Raw genomic sequence first — 17,225 nt, forward strand, 5'->3', positions numbered from 1 at the left:
GTTTAAGTGCTGCACACATTCATACAGCAGACAAAGGAAGAGCATGCTTGTTAATTCCTGAATACCCCTTAAATGTGACATAGGTACTTCTTGGACAGCTGGCTGTGTTGCTAGCTGCCAAGTTGGGCCCTCTGTATTGTTTTCCTTCAAGAACAGTTTGCTGGCAAGACAAGTGAGACCTTCCTACGTGCAGTATAGTGACCATCTTGTTGGTATAGCCTGCAATGCTTTGTGTTGAACAGACAGACGGGTCTTTGACTTGGAAGGTTAGCTTACCTTGCTTCCTTACATCACTGTGCTGGCCCATGTGGTTAGAGGAAACAAAGTGAATTTTCTGTTATTTTCAGGAGCTGGAGTTTTCCCTTGAGGAACTGGTGATGCCCACTGAGAAAAGTCAGGGCACAGTGAAGTTGAATGCGTATTGAAGCTGAGCTCCTGTCTTTCCTCTAGAGACTGAAGTTAATGGGGTAGCATGTGGAATCATCCTGGTGCACAGCTACACAGTTACTGAATATCTGGCAGTTGTTTTTCTACCATCATTAGGAAGTTTATTGTGCCTAAATAAAAGAAAGTCTGATTTTTTTTTAATTTTTTTTATTTTTTTTGTGTGTGTGTGTGTGTGGGGTGAAGGGTGGGGGAGAACATGAGAATGTACATACTTAACAGGAAAACCAAAAAGAATTCTCCGAGTCTTAGCCACTGTGCTTAAGTAGTCTCAGTCTAAGTGTAAGCTTCAAGGTAGGTGGGCAAAATAGCCTTTGATCATCTTGTGCCAAAGTGTGGAAGGTAAGGCAGCTAAACCTGGGAGAAACTGTGGCATGAAAATTACTTGATACACTTGGGATGAAAGAAGAGAGAGAGTCCTTTGCATATGGGCTCCTTAACCTTCTCATTTAGAAGGAAACCAACATTCAAGTAAGAATATTTTTCTGCTGCCTCTGATTCCTTGGACAGTCCCACTCCTTTAACATAGTTTACAAATGAGAACAAATTCAAGTAAAAGTAATTGACCATCTCTAGGGAGAATCAGAGAAATAAAATGTGATTCAGCTTTTCTCCTGTGTAAGAAAAATCCACTTATAGATCAAATGTCATTAGGACAATAGATGTCTGCATTTTTTTTCTTTCTTTGTAGAAACACCTTCATTTAGTTTGCAAAAATATTGCTGTGAAAAGCTAGAATAATACTTTAATGGGTAACTGATTTGGAGGCTAGATGAAAATGAACAATCCGTATGCATCTATACTTCATTTTTTAGATTCTTTGTCAGTTAGTCAACCACAAGTGACTGGGGTCGATATTTTTATAAAAATGCAAAGGAACAAAGAACCTCACCCTAGGACATAGTATCACACTGAAGCAATTGTCCTCTACATCTGTTTGCAAACAGGATGTGTTTTTTTAGCAGCTCCATCAAGGATATTTTTTAGAGGATCCTAGTGAGTAAGGCCCATGTACAGTTCCTAGCCTTCAGCGCTCATCCTTTGGAAAGGCAACAGGGTTTTAAAAATTATTCAGATTTGAGTTTTACCCTTCTTTTAAAATCTGTTTGTCTTGACATTTCTCTTCGTATTAATTTTCTCTTGTAAGTGGCTGTTCTCGCGCCTACATCCATTGAGGTCTAGGTGGCCTGGGGCTGCTAATTTGTGCTCTTTTCAGTCAACAAGTTCTTCAGTGACCTGTGTTTCCTCACTAGTTCTGTCTGTAGGGAAAAGGGCATTTTCTCTGCTTGAATATGCCCTACCTGTGAACATTCATGTACATCATCATAATATGCTTCACTTGTTAGGAAGGTTACTCTGTTCCAGTTGAGGCTCCTCTTCCTTTATCATCTCTGTTGCTACACTTCCATTGTGCCCTAGAGCAGCTGCTCTTATTCCATTATGCACTCCTCTGGGACCTTGCCTGTCCATTCTGCTTGGAATGGAAATTGCCCGACTCTTGTCCATGTTTGGGACTGAGCCAGGATTGTCAAGAAGAGAGTAGTAGCTGTGGTCCAAAGCGTGTGTGGTTCTCTTAATTCAAAGACAAAACGTCTGGGAACGTACTCTATTTTTTTTTTTTTCCTTCTTGTTTACAAAGAAGGTACACAAAGCCTTATTTCTTGAATGGGCAAACAAAAAGTAGTGTTTTTTATACTTATAGGACTGGCTAAATCCTAGCCTGAGTCAAAGCTGTGTCTCACCTTCCTCCTGGGACCCTCACCCTTCGCTTCCATGATTATGCTCAGCTGCTGCTATGTACATCTCCATCAACACAGGTTGTTACTACTGCATTTCATTTCTCTTGGACACCTAAGCAAGGAAGTAACTCAGATTCAAAAGGTTTTCCTTTGTAGCTCCTCATCTTGGATGGAACACATAAAAGTGGAAAATGTGGTATCATCCAGGATTAGGCTTGGAAACTGATATTTTCCAGCAGCCTCAAGTACAACATAATATGATATGGTCTCCAACTTTCTAAGAACAGTTTTGATATCCTAAAAATGAGAATCTTCACATTACCCTTATTTAGTCAATGATGATTGGATTAAAGAACACAATATTTCACTTGCTGGACATGGACACCTTTCAGAAAGCAGAAGGCATAGGCACTTTTTCTGTTCACAATGCCAAAAAGCTACTTGTGAGGATGGTAGTACCCATGCATAAGGAAAGCAGTTGTGAACTCTGTGCATCAGTGCCTCTGCGTGTGTACATATATATATACACACACATATATATATGTGTAGCTTGTGTGTGTGTCTCCATTTCCAGCATAGGAGAGAATCCAACAATATTTCACCCAAATGAGAAATGTTATTCTGCAGATTAAAGCCACGCAGTGCCTGGTTTTGTCTTTATTTATGCCTTTCTATTTCCTTCTCTGCTGACATGGGTGCACATGCTGGGAAGCACTGAAGGACATAATTGGCGTTGTGAAAAATTATTGGGAAGCCAAGACGTTCCCTTGCAGTGATCTCCCCCTTCTCTTTCCCATCTGTCACCATCTAATGTGACAAAGTTTTTATCGGGCATTGAGGCAGAGGAGATTAAAAGTAAATACTGCAATCAGGAAGCAGCTGGGGGGAAAATGTAACACATTTCACACTAAGCTGAACAGCTCATCAACTTAGCCTTGTATATCTATGGTGGATGAGAGGGAGGGAGGGCTGCAGGGGGATGGTGTGTTTCAACATGCATCTCCACCCTGGGAGTGTGTGTTTCCTGCACCAGTAGGACTCATGCTTTCTGGCACTTGGTTGCTTTGAGCAGGAAAAAGCCCCAGGAGTGCAGCAGTTTTCCACTTGCTTCTATAGCAAGCTCCTGTAAAATGCTGCTTTCCCAGGCCCCACTTCATATATTTTTTGACTCCGTTCCTGCTTTAGGGGTGATCCTGGGTACTGTCATGTCCTATTCAGCTAGGAGGGCTTTACCAGACATGTAGCTCTGGATGCTGTGGGCTCCTGTTGCACTCTCTGGGGAGCTGCAGGAGGGACAGATTGTTGGCTAAGTAGGAGGCACTGTCTACAGGCAAGTACAATAAGGCTTTAGGCTCATGAAACTGGACGTTGAAAACTTTGGTACACACTGTGCTGGGCACCAATCTGCCTGCAAAGGCCAAGAAACTTTAATATTTGGTGCCACATTGCCTTATTCTTGTTTGTGTGTATAAAAATTAAGGTCTTTGAGCACTACCAGTCACATTATCTTCTTGCTGAGCTTTTAAAAGTCTTTGTTTTCATTTCTAAAACTGCTACCTGTGTCTTCTTCCTTTTTTACAATGCTGATATGATGTGAGCTCAGTGGTGGTGAACAAGAGTAGACTGATGCATGTGGAGGGCTGTCAGAATCTTCCCTTTAACCTTGGGATAAATAAAGCTTTGGAAAGTGATGCAGGCTTCTCTGGCATCCCTGCCCTTCTGCATGTGTCTCCTGCGATGGAGGGATAGGATACTTCTAGATCAGGGGAATCTAAGTCTCCAGCATTTATTTGGTCTTTGGCTTTGCAGCTGAGTGCCAGTAGAAGTCCAATCTAGGTCATTTATGCTGGCATTTCTTGTGAGGTGGAAAGCTATTTTGCCAGGAAATGGACTCTGACCCTGTTGCTTTAATTAATTTGATGTGATTTCTTTAATTTACAATTACTTTGGGTTTTTTGTCACCTGTTCTTCAATATTGATGAGATGTCCTGTCATTGTTAGCAAGTTTTCTAAGGACCGAAGTTTTCTGTTAGACCGAACAGTGGCTCCTCACATGAGGTGAACTCCTTTTCCTCTGCTTGGTAATCTTTCAGAGTTTATGAAAATACAGAGTTTACTTCTTTTCTGGAGCGATAACCTTGTTCCTGAGGTAAGCCATTGTCTTTTTTTCCTTTTTTTTTGTGGCCGTCAGTCTCCCAGCACTCCTGGCACAGCTGTAGTGGGGAGCCAAGTGGGTTGGCACCATATTGCCTTTTGGTGCCCTGCTCTGGTGGTGTCAGCCTGGGGCCATCCAGCTGGAAGAGCTTTGTCAGGTTGTGGAACCTGTGACTAGGAGAAACTGCATCCCAATCCCAAACAATAACTATGGGATGAATCTGTGGCTTCTCTAAAGCTTACAAATACAGATTGTAAAAATGCTGGTTCCTCCTTTTAAATATTCATGCTGGCTTCGATCTCATGAGTTAGTCATTCTTTGTTGGTTATAAGATCCACCAGATAGGCCAGTTATGGAAGTACGTGCTTTCTAAACATTTGTTTGGTAACAGAAATGGAACCTGCAATGTCTTCCAGTGTTGACTTAAAAAAACCCTGCCACTGGACTGCCAGCAATGTGCACTTTGTCTGTATAACAGAATTTACATTATTGGCTAAGGAACTCTAATATCTCTATAGCATGAAGGGAATGGGGTAAGGATTTAAAATAAGGCAAAGGGTCATTATTATACTTTTTCTAGCATCCCTGCATTATGAAAAACAGCTACTGTTTTCCTTATATTCGATCAGAATCTCCCTTCTTGCAATTAATTCCCAGAGTCTTATTCTCCTACCACGTGCCTCCATGAAACTCCTGGTTGTATCTTAATAACTTCATTTTAGGTGTTGGAAGGTTGCTTAATGTTTCCCTCTTGCTAAGCAGGCCATTTGTATCAAAATGTTCTTAATTTTCCTGCTTTGTGGGTGCAAACACAAAGCACTTAATGGAAAGTTGAAGATAAAATTGAAGAATTTGAATTGAAGTAAAAATGAGCTGAAATTTAGACACACAAAAGTTGTGGAAGCTGGCTGGTAAAACACATCTTCATCACACTGTGGTGGTCCACTAAAATGAAAGAATGTGTGATGTAGGCTTTAGGCTATATCCCTCATCTGACAGTTCTTTGACACCATGAACTCCCATGCAGATATTTTGAAATTTCTTAGTGACATATCTAGGTATTAGAGGGGAGATGTCCAGCTACAAACTGATACTCTGCTTAAGCCCTGTGCTAAATGCAACTGTGCATTAAATGTGACTGATGTCCATACTTAAAATATAGAAGACAAATTGAAATATAGAAGTGCTACCCTGTTCACTGAAGTGGAAGAGCAGGCCTCAGAGTGGTTGGTGGGGTCTCATGCGCTAGGTGAGCAGTGGGGGTAGGTCCCCTGCATCTGACCGCCCTTAACATCTACTGTTGTGCAATGCTTTTGATGCATCCCCTCTGCATGTACCACAGGAAATTTCAAGGCTTCCATGTGCTTGAGCATTCCATTTGCCATGACATTCACTGTAACCACCTTCCACTGAGATCAAATGGGCAGGATCTTCACAATGGGGCAGACAGGAGGACATGTCATACAGCCTCCTTAATAGCTCACTCACTGGTATTGGGCAGGCTGCTAGAGCTGACCCAAATAGAGGTGAGACATCTATGGCTGAGGAACAACTGTATCTATATTGGTCTGAACATATTATGAAACTGCTGGATAAATCCTCCTTTGTTTCCTGTGTGATTCCTCCTCCCCCTGCCCCAGGAATGCATGTTACATGGGGTCTTTCAGGCTGATGCTGTCAATCCTGCTGCTAGATTTATTTTTCAAAGTACTCATGTTTTCAAGATGGTTGAAGACCATTTTTCAAAGTACTCATGTCTTAAGTTTGTCATGTTCCTTTTTTAATCTGATATTAATAAAAAAAAAATGGCAAATAGTCCACAATGTAATAAAGGAGGAAAAGTTTTGTTATCTTCCTTTTTATTTTTTTAACTGTACTTCTTGCTGTAGTATGTCAACCTGATGCTTCTGATAGGCCAAGAAAGAAAAGACAATGGTCAAAAACTGGAAGTCATGTAATTCTAGCACTAGATTGATACCTTTTACCTTCAAATATCTGTGAGCTATCTCTTTTTGGGTTTCCAGAAACCACATTTGGTTTTAAATCCTTTAGGAGGTGGCTCTTTCACACAGGCACTGGATAACTTGACATGACTTTATCTTTGATCAGATTAGAACCAGCATTGGTACTGCAGCCATTTCAGAAGTGATACAGTGGTGGAAAAAAGTTACTCAGGAGCTTGTTCATCTTAGACCCATGGCATAGTGGTAAGAGCCACTCTTGGCATCTCATTTTCACAGCCACCATATTTATTTGAGAATTTCTGTACTTGTTTCTATGCACCTCACCTCTCTGCCAAAGTCATGGAGGTAGAGGTGCTCTTGCTCCTTTAAAGCTTTTAGACTGAGTGGACAATGTGGAAAAAATACTTGAGGTGATTACCTTTTGTCTCAGTCATGAATTCCCCAGTTCACTCTGTTTTGCTTAGGCTTGGAAGATGTGAGGACTAGGTTCCAGATTTGGGACTCCCTTTCGCTAGTCATCAAGGTGAGGAACAATTGCAGTTGCAGTAGTCGGGAACATGCTTGGTGCATTTTCTTCCCCACCCCAAGTTAAACAGAGTAGAAGGCAACTGCGTAATTTGCTTCAAAACATTAGTGGAGAGCATCATGCTGTGGCTAAATATTTACTTAAAATTATTGCCAGGAAGGTTGCTTGAGCCTTCCTCCTGTTTCAGTCTTCTGCAACCCAGAAGAAAACCATGAAGCCTATATTGATGCCTCCTGATGTTAAACTACTAGTATAATAGCTTTCTGTTTAATAGTGTTGATTTGTTTGTTTGATTGATTTTAACAAGGAAACTGATTGTTTTCAGAAGCTGCTGCCTCAAGGTGCAGTCATGTGGGCAGGCAGGCTCAGCCATTGGTGGTGTCCTCTCCAAGGAATGCTTTGCTGCAGGAAGCCCTGTTGGTAGTGCAGAAAGTAGCACTTTCCTGGGGTTAGGTGGATGCTTTGCTGCTAAAGATTCTGCCTTTTGGATAAGACATAAAACTGAGGTTCTGAACACTTGCATATTTTTTAAATGTTCCCTGACTCTCTCCTAGGTGTATTATAAAGAGTACTTGTGCTTTGTTTGGGCAATACCAAGTACTGTGATGAAGTGCAAGTAACTCAATGGGATTTATACGAGCTCATGAAGCGGAGAATAAACCCCATAGTTTGCACAGTAAATCAATTTGTAAAGCGCTTTGGGATCTTTCTGGATGAAAGGCGCTCTATAAATGTAAGCCATGACCATTCATCATTATTGAATATGAAATAGAGATATACACTCTATCAAGCTAGCAGCAATAGGCTTGGGCTCATGATTGCTCACAGGGCCCAATCAATCATCAGATCACGACATAATGCAGCCAGAATAAAAAAACAGAAAACCCACAGCAAATCATTCCAAGCAATGCAATTAATGGGCACCCAGTATAAATAGCGATCTCAGTCAGGGAGACTGGGCTTTTCCAGAACAGTAGAGTTGATGCCAGAGCCATACAGTGTGAAAGAGAATTACTAATCTAGTATTATCAGGAGAAGATTCCTCACCAGCAGTACACCATATAGACATTTGCTACAGCTAGACGAAAAATACATTGTGTCTATGCTTTTCAGAATTGGTTTTTCTTTTTCCACTTGGGAAATGGAATATAAAATGGTTTTGTACATAAAATTTTACTTTGTTCCACACTGAGTCACAGAGATGCTGTTCATTTTTTGCACCAAGTTGTAGCCCAGGCACCTAACCCTGTCACCTAATCATGGGTGTCATGTGTAGTATATATGGCTCTTGCAATAAAATATGCACAAACGAAGTCTTCATAGGATGCGAAGACTGGGACCAGACCGTGCCTTGCATGCCAGGGTATATAATCCATTTCTGATGCTCATCCTTGGAGGCACTGACTGCTGTAACGTGCCTCATTTTATGCCAGTTAAGTTGACATCTAGGCTGCTCCACTACTCTGCTTCAAGACTCCAGCAAACTGAGGGCATTTCTCACTTGTCCAAGAGCTCCTTCTGTCTATATATTTGTCTCCTGAGGGAGGAAAGTACGTGGTATGAGCTTCCCTTCCTGCGACCTCCTGCCCCCTTCAGTTGTGCTGTCTCTCAGTCTGCTGTGATGCTATGGGATATAGTATTCTGCTCTCATTTTCTATGTGTGTGGGTTTTTTCCCCCCACTATTACCAAAGAGAGATTGAAATTTAATAAAATATAAGGGAGGGGGATGAAAATTGGAATAAGAAAGTGGGGTGAGGGGATTAATGATCCCATTACATAAATCCTATCTTACCACAGGTCAGCTTAGGAAGAATGAGAAACTCCACTCAGCCATTCTACTGCTATGATCACCTAGCAGTAGCCTGCAGATTATATACAGTCAACAGTGCCCTATTTGAGTATGTAGTGCCCTATATTGTCACATGCATCCATCTTCATCTCCAGGACAGGGGTGTAGCCTAACATGTTCTGAAATCACTAGATGGAGCAGATCCACAGTGTCCCAGACACACCTTCTGTGCCAGAGGTGCTGCTATTGTAATTCAGAAGTTTGACTGTAGGACTGGGAGTTGGAGGATCCTGAAAAAACAGCCTGTAGTTTTGGTAAATCCTGTGCACAAGACATGGCAGTCATCAATGTGGCTGTTTTCACTCACACTTTCCTGTAGCTGTAGAGTCATTTGTATCCTAATAGCAGATAAAACTCAGCTACTGCTTGGCCTTGTCAAAGTGAGGCAAAAAAAATCAGCAATTAGAAAGCTCAGATCAGAGAATTTACTGCTCTGTAAGGTGTATAGCTCGGTAAGGTGCTTGGGTTGTAAACTAGATGGGCTGGTTATAAACAAGAGGTAAAGAGTAAGCAGATGCTTACTCTAACTCACCTTCAGGGGAAATTGCATTCCTGCTGCTAGGTCTTGGCCCTTCCACATCAGGGTCCTCAAGGGACACAGGAAGGGTGTCTGTGCTTCTTCTATTTTATCTGTATTTGGGTGCAGCTCTTGGTCTCCCCTGCCTCTGAAGATTATGTTACAGACTAACAGCAAAGCTCTTGCAAAGACTTCTTAGACTGAATTGAGTTATGATCATAGAGTGAGCAGCAGGTATTGAGCAAGCCATTAGCATCTTCTTATCAGAGATTAATTAATTGGTAAGTACCCAATTGATTTCTTATCTCAGTATGTCTCTGAGAACCTATAATAAAGGCAGCAGCTGATACAGAGCCTGATAAATAAAGCAGAAGTATGTTTTGTCTTATTTTTTTCTGCCTTTTCATCAGGGTGGGAATTTCTTGCAAGGCAAGACATCAGCCATAGCTTGTTCTTTTGTGCTTGAAAGTGATGCCACTTCAAACAACACCTTACACTTATGTGTGACAATACATATCCTAGCTCTTTTTTTGTTTCCCATGCCACACACCTTTAGGGTGCATCTCAAATCCATGGACGTGAATCCTCATAGATCCATGAACGGTTGTTTCCTGGCTCTGAAATTCTTATCTTTGCACCACAACATTGCACTTGCATTGTTATTTCTAGCAGAAATCGATAGCCTTTCAGTCAGGCTTTTAATAGCTTCTTGAGTAATTAATTAGTTAATGTGGCTAATTTTATACCTCCTTGATTAATTGATTAATCAAGTAATGTTTTTTGAAGTACTTCTAAATATAAGGTGTGGCTTAAGTAGAGAGCAATAGGATATTGTTAATTATTGGTTTTGTTTTAATACTGTCCTGATTGGCCAAATCCATGAGTGGTGTTCCCCACGGCTCAGTACTGGGGCCAGTTGTGTTTAATCTGTTTAATGATGATCGAGATGAGGGGATTGATTGCACTCTCAGTAAGTTTGCAGACAACACCAAGTTGGGTGGGAGTGTTGATCTACTGGAGGGTAGGAAGACTCTACAGAGGGATCTCGACGAGCTGGATTTTTGGGCTGGGGCCAATTGTATAAGGTTCAACAAGGCCAAATATCAGGTACTGCATTTGGGTCACAACAGCCCCAGGCAGTGCTACAGGCTCGGGGAAGAGTGACTGGAAAAATGCCTGGCAGAGAGGTACCTGGGGGTGTTGGTCGATGGCAGCTGAATATGAGCCAGCAGTGTGCCCAGGTGACCAGAAAGGCCAACAGCATCCTGGCTTGTGTCAGACATAGTGTGGCCAGCAGGAGTAGCGAAGGGATCGTCCCCCTGTATTCAGTACTGATGAGGCTGAACATCGAATCCTGTGTTCAGTTTGGGGCCCCTCACTACAAGAAAGACATTGAGGTGCTAGAGAGAGTTCAGAGAAGGGCAACAAAGTTGGTGAGGGGTCTGGAGCACAAGTCAGATGAGGGAACTGGGTCTGCTTAGCCTGGAGAAGAGGAGGCTGAGGAGAGACCTTATCGCTGTCTACAACTACCTGAAAGGTAGCATGGAGGGTGCTGGTCTCTTCTCCTAAGTAGCAAGTGATAGGATGGGGGGAGATGGCCTCAAGTTGCACCAGGGAAGGTTTAGAGTGGATATCAGGAAAAATTTCTTCACAGAAAGGGTTGTCAGGCATTGAAACAGGATGCTCAGGGAAGTGGTGGAGTCACCATCCCTGGAGGTGTTTAAAAGATGTGTAGATGAGGTTCTTAGGAACATGTTTTAGTGCCAGTGTTAGGTTAACGGTTGGACTTGATGATTCTGAGAGTCTTTTCCAGCCAAAATTATTCTATGATTCTGTGATTCTATTGTGGTTAGATCTCCAAAGCATCAGTCCAATGCCCCAAGGACACAGTCATTCTGTTACTGCCCTGTCTCTAGTAATCTTTCTTTAAGTATTTGCTCCAGGCCATTGCCAGAGGTAACATTCTAACACTGATTGCACCCTTGACTGACATAGCTACAGTGCTGGGCAAAATGAATGTTGTTTTAGGAGATTATAGTGCTTGGGCAAAGTAGAAAATAGGAGCAGATAGTGTGGAGAAAGCAGCATACCTGCAGAGTGCAAATAGTTTAAAACAAAACTAAGTCAAACAGATACTTTTTTAAAGCCTAACAGCTGTAAAATCTGCTCTAAAACACCCACAGGAACAGGAGCATACTGTGAGTTAAAAAGTAAATAGTGCCAGAAATAAAATGTCAGAATATAAAATCTGACGATGTGTACATTGCGGATGTAAGTGTTATCAGGTATGGAACTAGATTCAGGAGGAATGTTGTGGACCTGTTCCTGGGGCAGTGCTAACACATTTAGGGCATTCTGGTGAAAAAGTGCAGGTTGGTGAAAACTTACTGTGCTCCTGAGCCACCTTTCTCCTCACTGTTCCATGCCTTGGTCTCCTTTCTGGAGAGCTGCACTATTTTTTGTTATTCTCTTGACCAGACAAGTGTGAAAATGGGGGCAAGTGCTCAACTTCTGCCCTTTCCTCCACTCCTCACTCTCTGGCCTCTGGTCTGAACCAGATACTCTGAACCAAGGAACTTTCTTTTGCCCACAGGTTAGGGACTGTGGTGCAATGATGTGTCCCTTCTGCTTCCTTTGACTCCAGTAGCAGATATTTTCTCCTTGTTCATTCTCCCCAGTGGACGCCAGGTGATAAGACTGTCGTGCCACATCTGGTGCATGAGGCCTCAGAGAAGGCAAAAGTTGTGGCATCTTACACAAATACATAGCGCACAGGTCCTGTGCTGGGAAAAGAAACAGAGGAGAAGGTGGGGCCATACAATTTGTGAATTATGTCTAAATACTCCCTAAATTGTCAGTTGCTAGCAAATTCAGGCATTCGCACAAACCATCAATTTTCTGTTCTGCTCATGAGGTATACAGATTGCATGCTGATTTTGTGATGTTGCTAAGGTGTGTCAGAAAGTGAATGTTGTTTTTGAAATAAGTGTGGGCTAGAACCCACATGGCTAGAGAGCAGTTCTGCAGAAAAGGACCTGGCGTTCCTTGAGGATCAGTCAGCAGCATGTCTTTGAGGTAGTGAAGCCTGAGCATATACTAGGTTGCATTAATAGGATTGTATCCAGCAGCCAAGGAGTGGTTATTTGGCAATTTCAAGACTGTATTTGGAGTACTGCGTCCATTTTGGGGCTGGCCAGTATAGGGAAAATGTTGACAAACCGAAGCAAGTCCAGCCAATGGTGACAAAGATGGTTAGATGCACATCACGTGCACATGATGTAAAAGGAGAGAATGAAAGACCTGAGTTTATTCAGCTGGGCAAGAAATAGCTAAGGGAGATCTAATTGTAGCCTTCAACTGCCCTATGGATGGTTAAAGACAGAGACAGTTTCTACTTGGAGGAGCACAGCAAAAGGATGAAAGGCAATGAATGCAACCTGCAACAGGGGAGTTACAATAGCTGTAAGAAAAAATATTTTCATAATGGGGGTGGCTGCAGAGAGGCCGTCTTCTTCAAAGACAGTCACAATTTGCCCTGAGCAGCCTCATCTAAGTTCAAAGCTGGGCCTGCTTTGAGCAACGATTTGGACCGGATGACCTCCAGGGGTCCTTTCCAATCCAATCCTAACTCTGTGATTCTAAGTGTAATTTGTAAGACAGCTATACTAAATTATGCAGTGAGTTAACCTGGAACATGGCAGACCAAAATAAAACCAGTTCCTTGCTTTAGCAAGAGAAGTGGGCAAAGAGCCAAATGAGGTAGATGAGTTTTGGTGCTTTAGCCTTCTCCTGAACTGAATCAGAAGCATCTCCTGAAGAAAAGGCTCCCTTCACTCAACAGACCTTTTGGATGGTATTATACAATAGGTGTTTCCTGATAGATGGTTACATGTGTATGAGCTGCCCTCACACACCTAGCTAATGATGAATTTCAGTGGCATTAATTAGAACTAGAGGAGACAAGTGTTCCCTTGTGAGTTCATTTGCACTTGATAACTACCTTGGAGAACCTAGCAGCATAAATGGGGGACCATAATCAGAGATTGAAGTCCCTGCTCTGTAAACTGAACATTGAGAATGCTGTGGAAGCTGGGCTTGCAGTCAGACATTGTTTAATGTCTTCATGATTGTTTTCATGCAGCTTTATTCTGTCAGAGGGAGTATCAGAGTACCATAACCTTTCTTCAGTTCTGCTGACTGAGCTTTTGAGAATAGACACATCCTGAAGGAGATCCTGCAGTTAGTGCTGAGTTTCAGGTAGCATGAGAAATGCATTTGTACATTGTTTTTTGTGAGCCTGTTTCCAAATATTTGCTTATTTTTGCTCATTTTATGCTTACTATTTTTAGAATAGTCTGGATAGGACTTGGTCTGCTGCCAGCTATGGCCAGCAGTACGTACTGTGTCTTGGGACTTTCAAATTAGGCCTAGGTAAAACTTCCCTAGGGGGCCTGTGCTGCAGTGAAACACGTTACCCATAGATGTGGTAGAATTTTCATCTTTGGAAGTTTCCAGGATTCAGTTAGATGAAGGCAGAGCTGGCATGTTTTAGTAGTGGTAGTAGTCCCATATCATGGTCAGATTAGATGTCCCCCAAAGGTTCTTTCCAAGTAATTTGATGAGCTCACTGCATCAGCACAACTCCTACTCTCTCAAGATCCCTGTTCTCCCAGGAACAGCTGATCTGTTCACAGGGTGGACAGGTGTCTTCCACTAAACACAGGCTACAAGGACTGCTGAGTCAGGTGCAGTGTACTGTACCTTGGGGCTGGCCTGGGTTTGCTGGAGAAGGTGTGGTGTGAAGGGGGTTTAGTTGCCATATATGCTTTCTGCTGTGTAGCTGCTGACTTGATGCATCTCCTCATTAGCTTGTCTTCAGTTTCCCAGCTCTGTCTGTCAGATATATGGAGCCAGCAGTAGACTTGAGGATTGCTAGAGAAGTCAGTGTGTACATCTCATAAACTTGCGCAGCTCAGCCCTTTCTTCCAGTTCACAGGAGGTTTTTTTTCCTCCAGCTTAGAACCACCCTGTGAAGATCAAACTGTTGTGTAGAGCAGTAACCTATACCCTGCTGGTGAGCAAGAATATGAAGGAAACAAGTTTTGTTCAACTTAAGAGAATTAATGACACTTGCAGAACTGTAGGTCTGGTCCTGCTGCACTGAAAGTATAATATCTAATGGGAAGACTCCTAAGGCTTGTCTGTTGGAGACAACTCATTTAATGAAACTGACAGGTGATCTCTGAACCTGCTTAGTCAAATTGGTGTTGGTTCCACTACACTGTCCTTGTTTCAGTATGAATATTTTGGCTGATGAAGGTAGAGAACAGGTTTAAAATGAGATTTAGGTTAAACTGGCAAAGCTTTTTAATTTATACAAGTGGTTGTGTATTATTTTCCGGACTTTCTGCTAGTTTTATATGGATGAAGAAGTTTCCCCTCCACTGCCTGGCTTATGAAAAATTAACAGGTAGGATGAGCTTCACCTCAGTGGTGTATTGTCAAGGCTGCAAATAGTCTTGTGTTTTGCCTCTCTTGGGTTTGCTGAATAAAAGCAAGGAGATGGGCTGACCTTACGTTGCTGTACCCAACCTAGTAGAGATGAGTGAATATGAGACCAGTTCCTATATCACAGACCAGTTCAATTTTTTTGCTTTTGGACATTTCTGCATTGTTACATTATACAGCTGTCCTTCAGGTATTCTGTCAGCATAGGATATGTCAAACCTTTCCAGGAGGGAGCATGGATGTTCTGTAGAGCCACTAACCCTGTTATTCACACACAACAGCTGCGCATGCACTGGCCGAGTACTTATCCAGGTTTCACACTAGGATCTCTGGAGGTGCAGCTCAGAGTTGTCTGTGTTGCACTAACTCGAAAAAATCTTGTTAGGAATTGGGTTTCACTGCATCTTGCAAGAACTTAGCAGACTTTCCTGAGCCTGTATGCACAAGTGCTCTTTGTTTGGTAATGTACTGTGTCCAAGTGTGCTTCCCCTTCTGCCCACCCCAGCCATGACCAAGCTGTCAACAGCATGTGTGCAGAGCTGTGTTCTGCTTGTGACTGCATTGCTTATTGCAATAACATTCAAATAATGGCTGTGGAAAAGTGATTGGATTATTGAACTGAACAGTACAGTGAGCACTGAAATTTTGACAGGCTTAAGGTCTTCCTATGTATATAAATAAAATGTTAAGCATTGGTGAGCCATGGGAAAAAACTTGTGCAAATATTGACAGGATTATGTTGTAGGAAACACAGATACTGAGGCTTGCTTGCAGGAAAACAGTCAGACCTCCAAATTATGCTATGCATGGAGACCATGAGGACGTCGAATGCTGACATGAACAGGGGCTGATTTCATGTATTACAGCCATGGAATTCGATACAGGTTGTTTGGGGTGATCCTGTCATGCTGTGTAACTGTATGTGAGCTGGCACGGCAGAGTTACAAAGATATCAGTTTGTGTTGAAATACATCCCATGCTCACTAAACCAGTAACCACACTTTGGAAGTTCCCTACAAGTAATCAGTTCAAAATAGTCTGGAATAAATCACTACTTGTATGTCTGCGCTCCACCCACACCCCCCGTCTGGAAACCATCTCGTATCACATTTTAAGGGAAAAAGTGTGACTTCGCACAGAAGCCAAAGATACTCTGTGGCACATAGTATTTCTGTAAGAATGAAATTATTAGTAAGAACTCAGGACCCGTTCCATTTATACCACGGCTTTCCCAACATTGATAATAGAGATAAGCTTTGCATATTCCTTGGGCATGCCCTGAATGATCCTTGAAATGAAGTTCCAGGTCACGCCATACACTAAATGGCGGTGTGGCCTGTTCCAGAATCTCATTTCCCCGGGGCTTTTGGAACTTTCTTCACTGACATCCTCTTGTCATTTTTCAGAAGCTTGCCTTGAGTGATGGTAGGGTCTGTTCTTGGTGTGGTGTGAGCTTTCAGTTTCATTGTCTGCAGAAGAGGCAGGTTGACCTGATCTGTTACCTTCTGCTGTGTCCCACTGAGTTTATTTTATATTTATTGCAGCTATGTCCAAATGAAAATTGTAATTAGAGTTATGTACAGAGAAGTCAAACATATTACAATATAGGTCTATGTGGATATCTCAGAACATCCTACATTAGTCCACTTTCCAGGGACAGTTCACTGTTGTGAATGTTTCTGAAATTTTTGTGTTTCCTTTATCAAATTCATCTGACTTTTAAAAGAACGTAATTTTCCTGTGATATTGTCACAAGAGGGCAGAATCAGGATTTTTACATGCAGTAACATTTAGCACAGCTGAACAAATTGGCATGCATAAGCTGAGCTGTGGTAACAAAGCTGTGTGCACCACTAGCCCGCAGCAGACACGGGGTAATTCCACTTAAGGCTGTCTTCTCCTAGGTTAAGTCAAATGACCTTGCATTTATCACATGCGAGGAACATGCATGTGCTTGATTATCAAGCTAAGATTATATGCCATGACTTCTTAAAGCTCAGTAACTTAATCCTCTATCTGAGCCCTAAAGGCTGTTTGTGTAGCTTCAATAGCTGTCTTCCCTAGGTACTTTTATAAAGCCAGGCTGCACTGGTAGTCAGAGTAGCAAACTGTGCTCTCTGGAATGCTCTGAAGAACCTACAGCTCATTCCCTTGCCAAAAAGCTGCCTTTGGAAACCTGTGAATAGGTGAGAGCCGTCCAGGCCCAAGGGAGGGTATCTTCACCCTCTGAGAGTTCCCCAGCATGAGCTACCTCCTTACACTTGGCCAAGTTACCTCTGCTATTGCAACAGTCTCAATTTAAGGGTGACTAGAGCTAGGGACTTAGCTCTGTCTGGCTGATATGATGATTGCATAGATCACTTTGAAACAATTCACTTGCAAATGCATCCTAGCTTGCTTAGATACTTAAAATGTCATAGAATTTTAATTTCTAGGGACATTTTTTTTTTAAGGCTAAAAAGACTTAATACCAGAACTACATCTTTAAAGGATTCATTCATTGTCATTCAAAATAATTGTTG

This window comes from Streptopelia decaocto (assembly GCF_964273445.1).
Source record: "Streptopelia decaocto genome assembly, chromosome: 7".
NCBI classification, from domain to species: Eukaryota; Metazoa; Chordata; class Aves; order Columbiformes; family Columbidae; genus Streptopelia; species Streptopelia decaocto.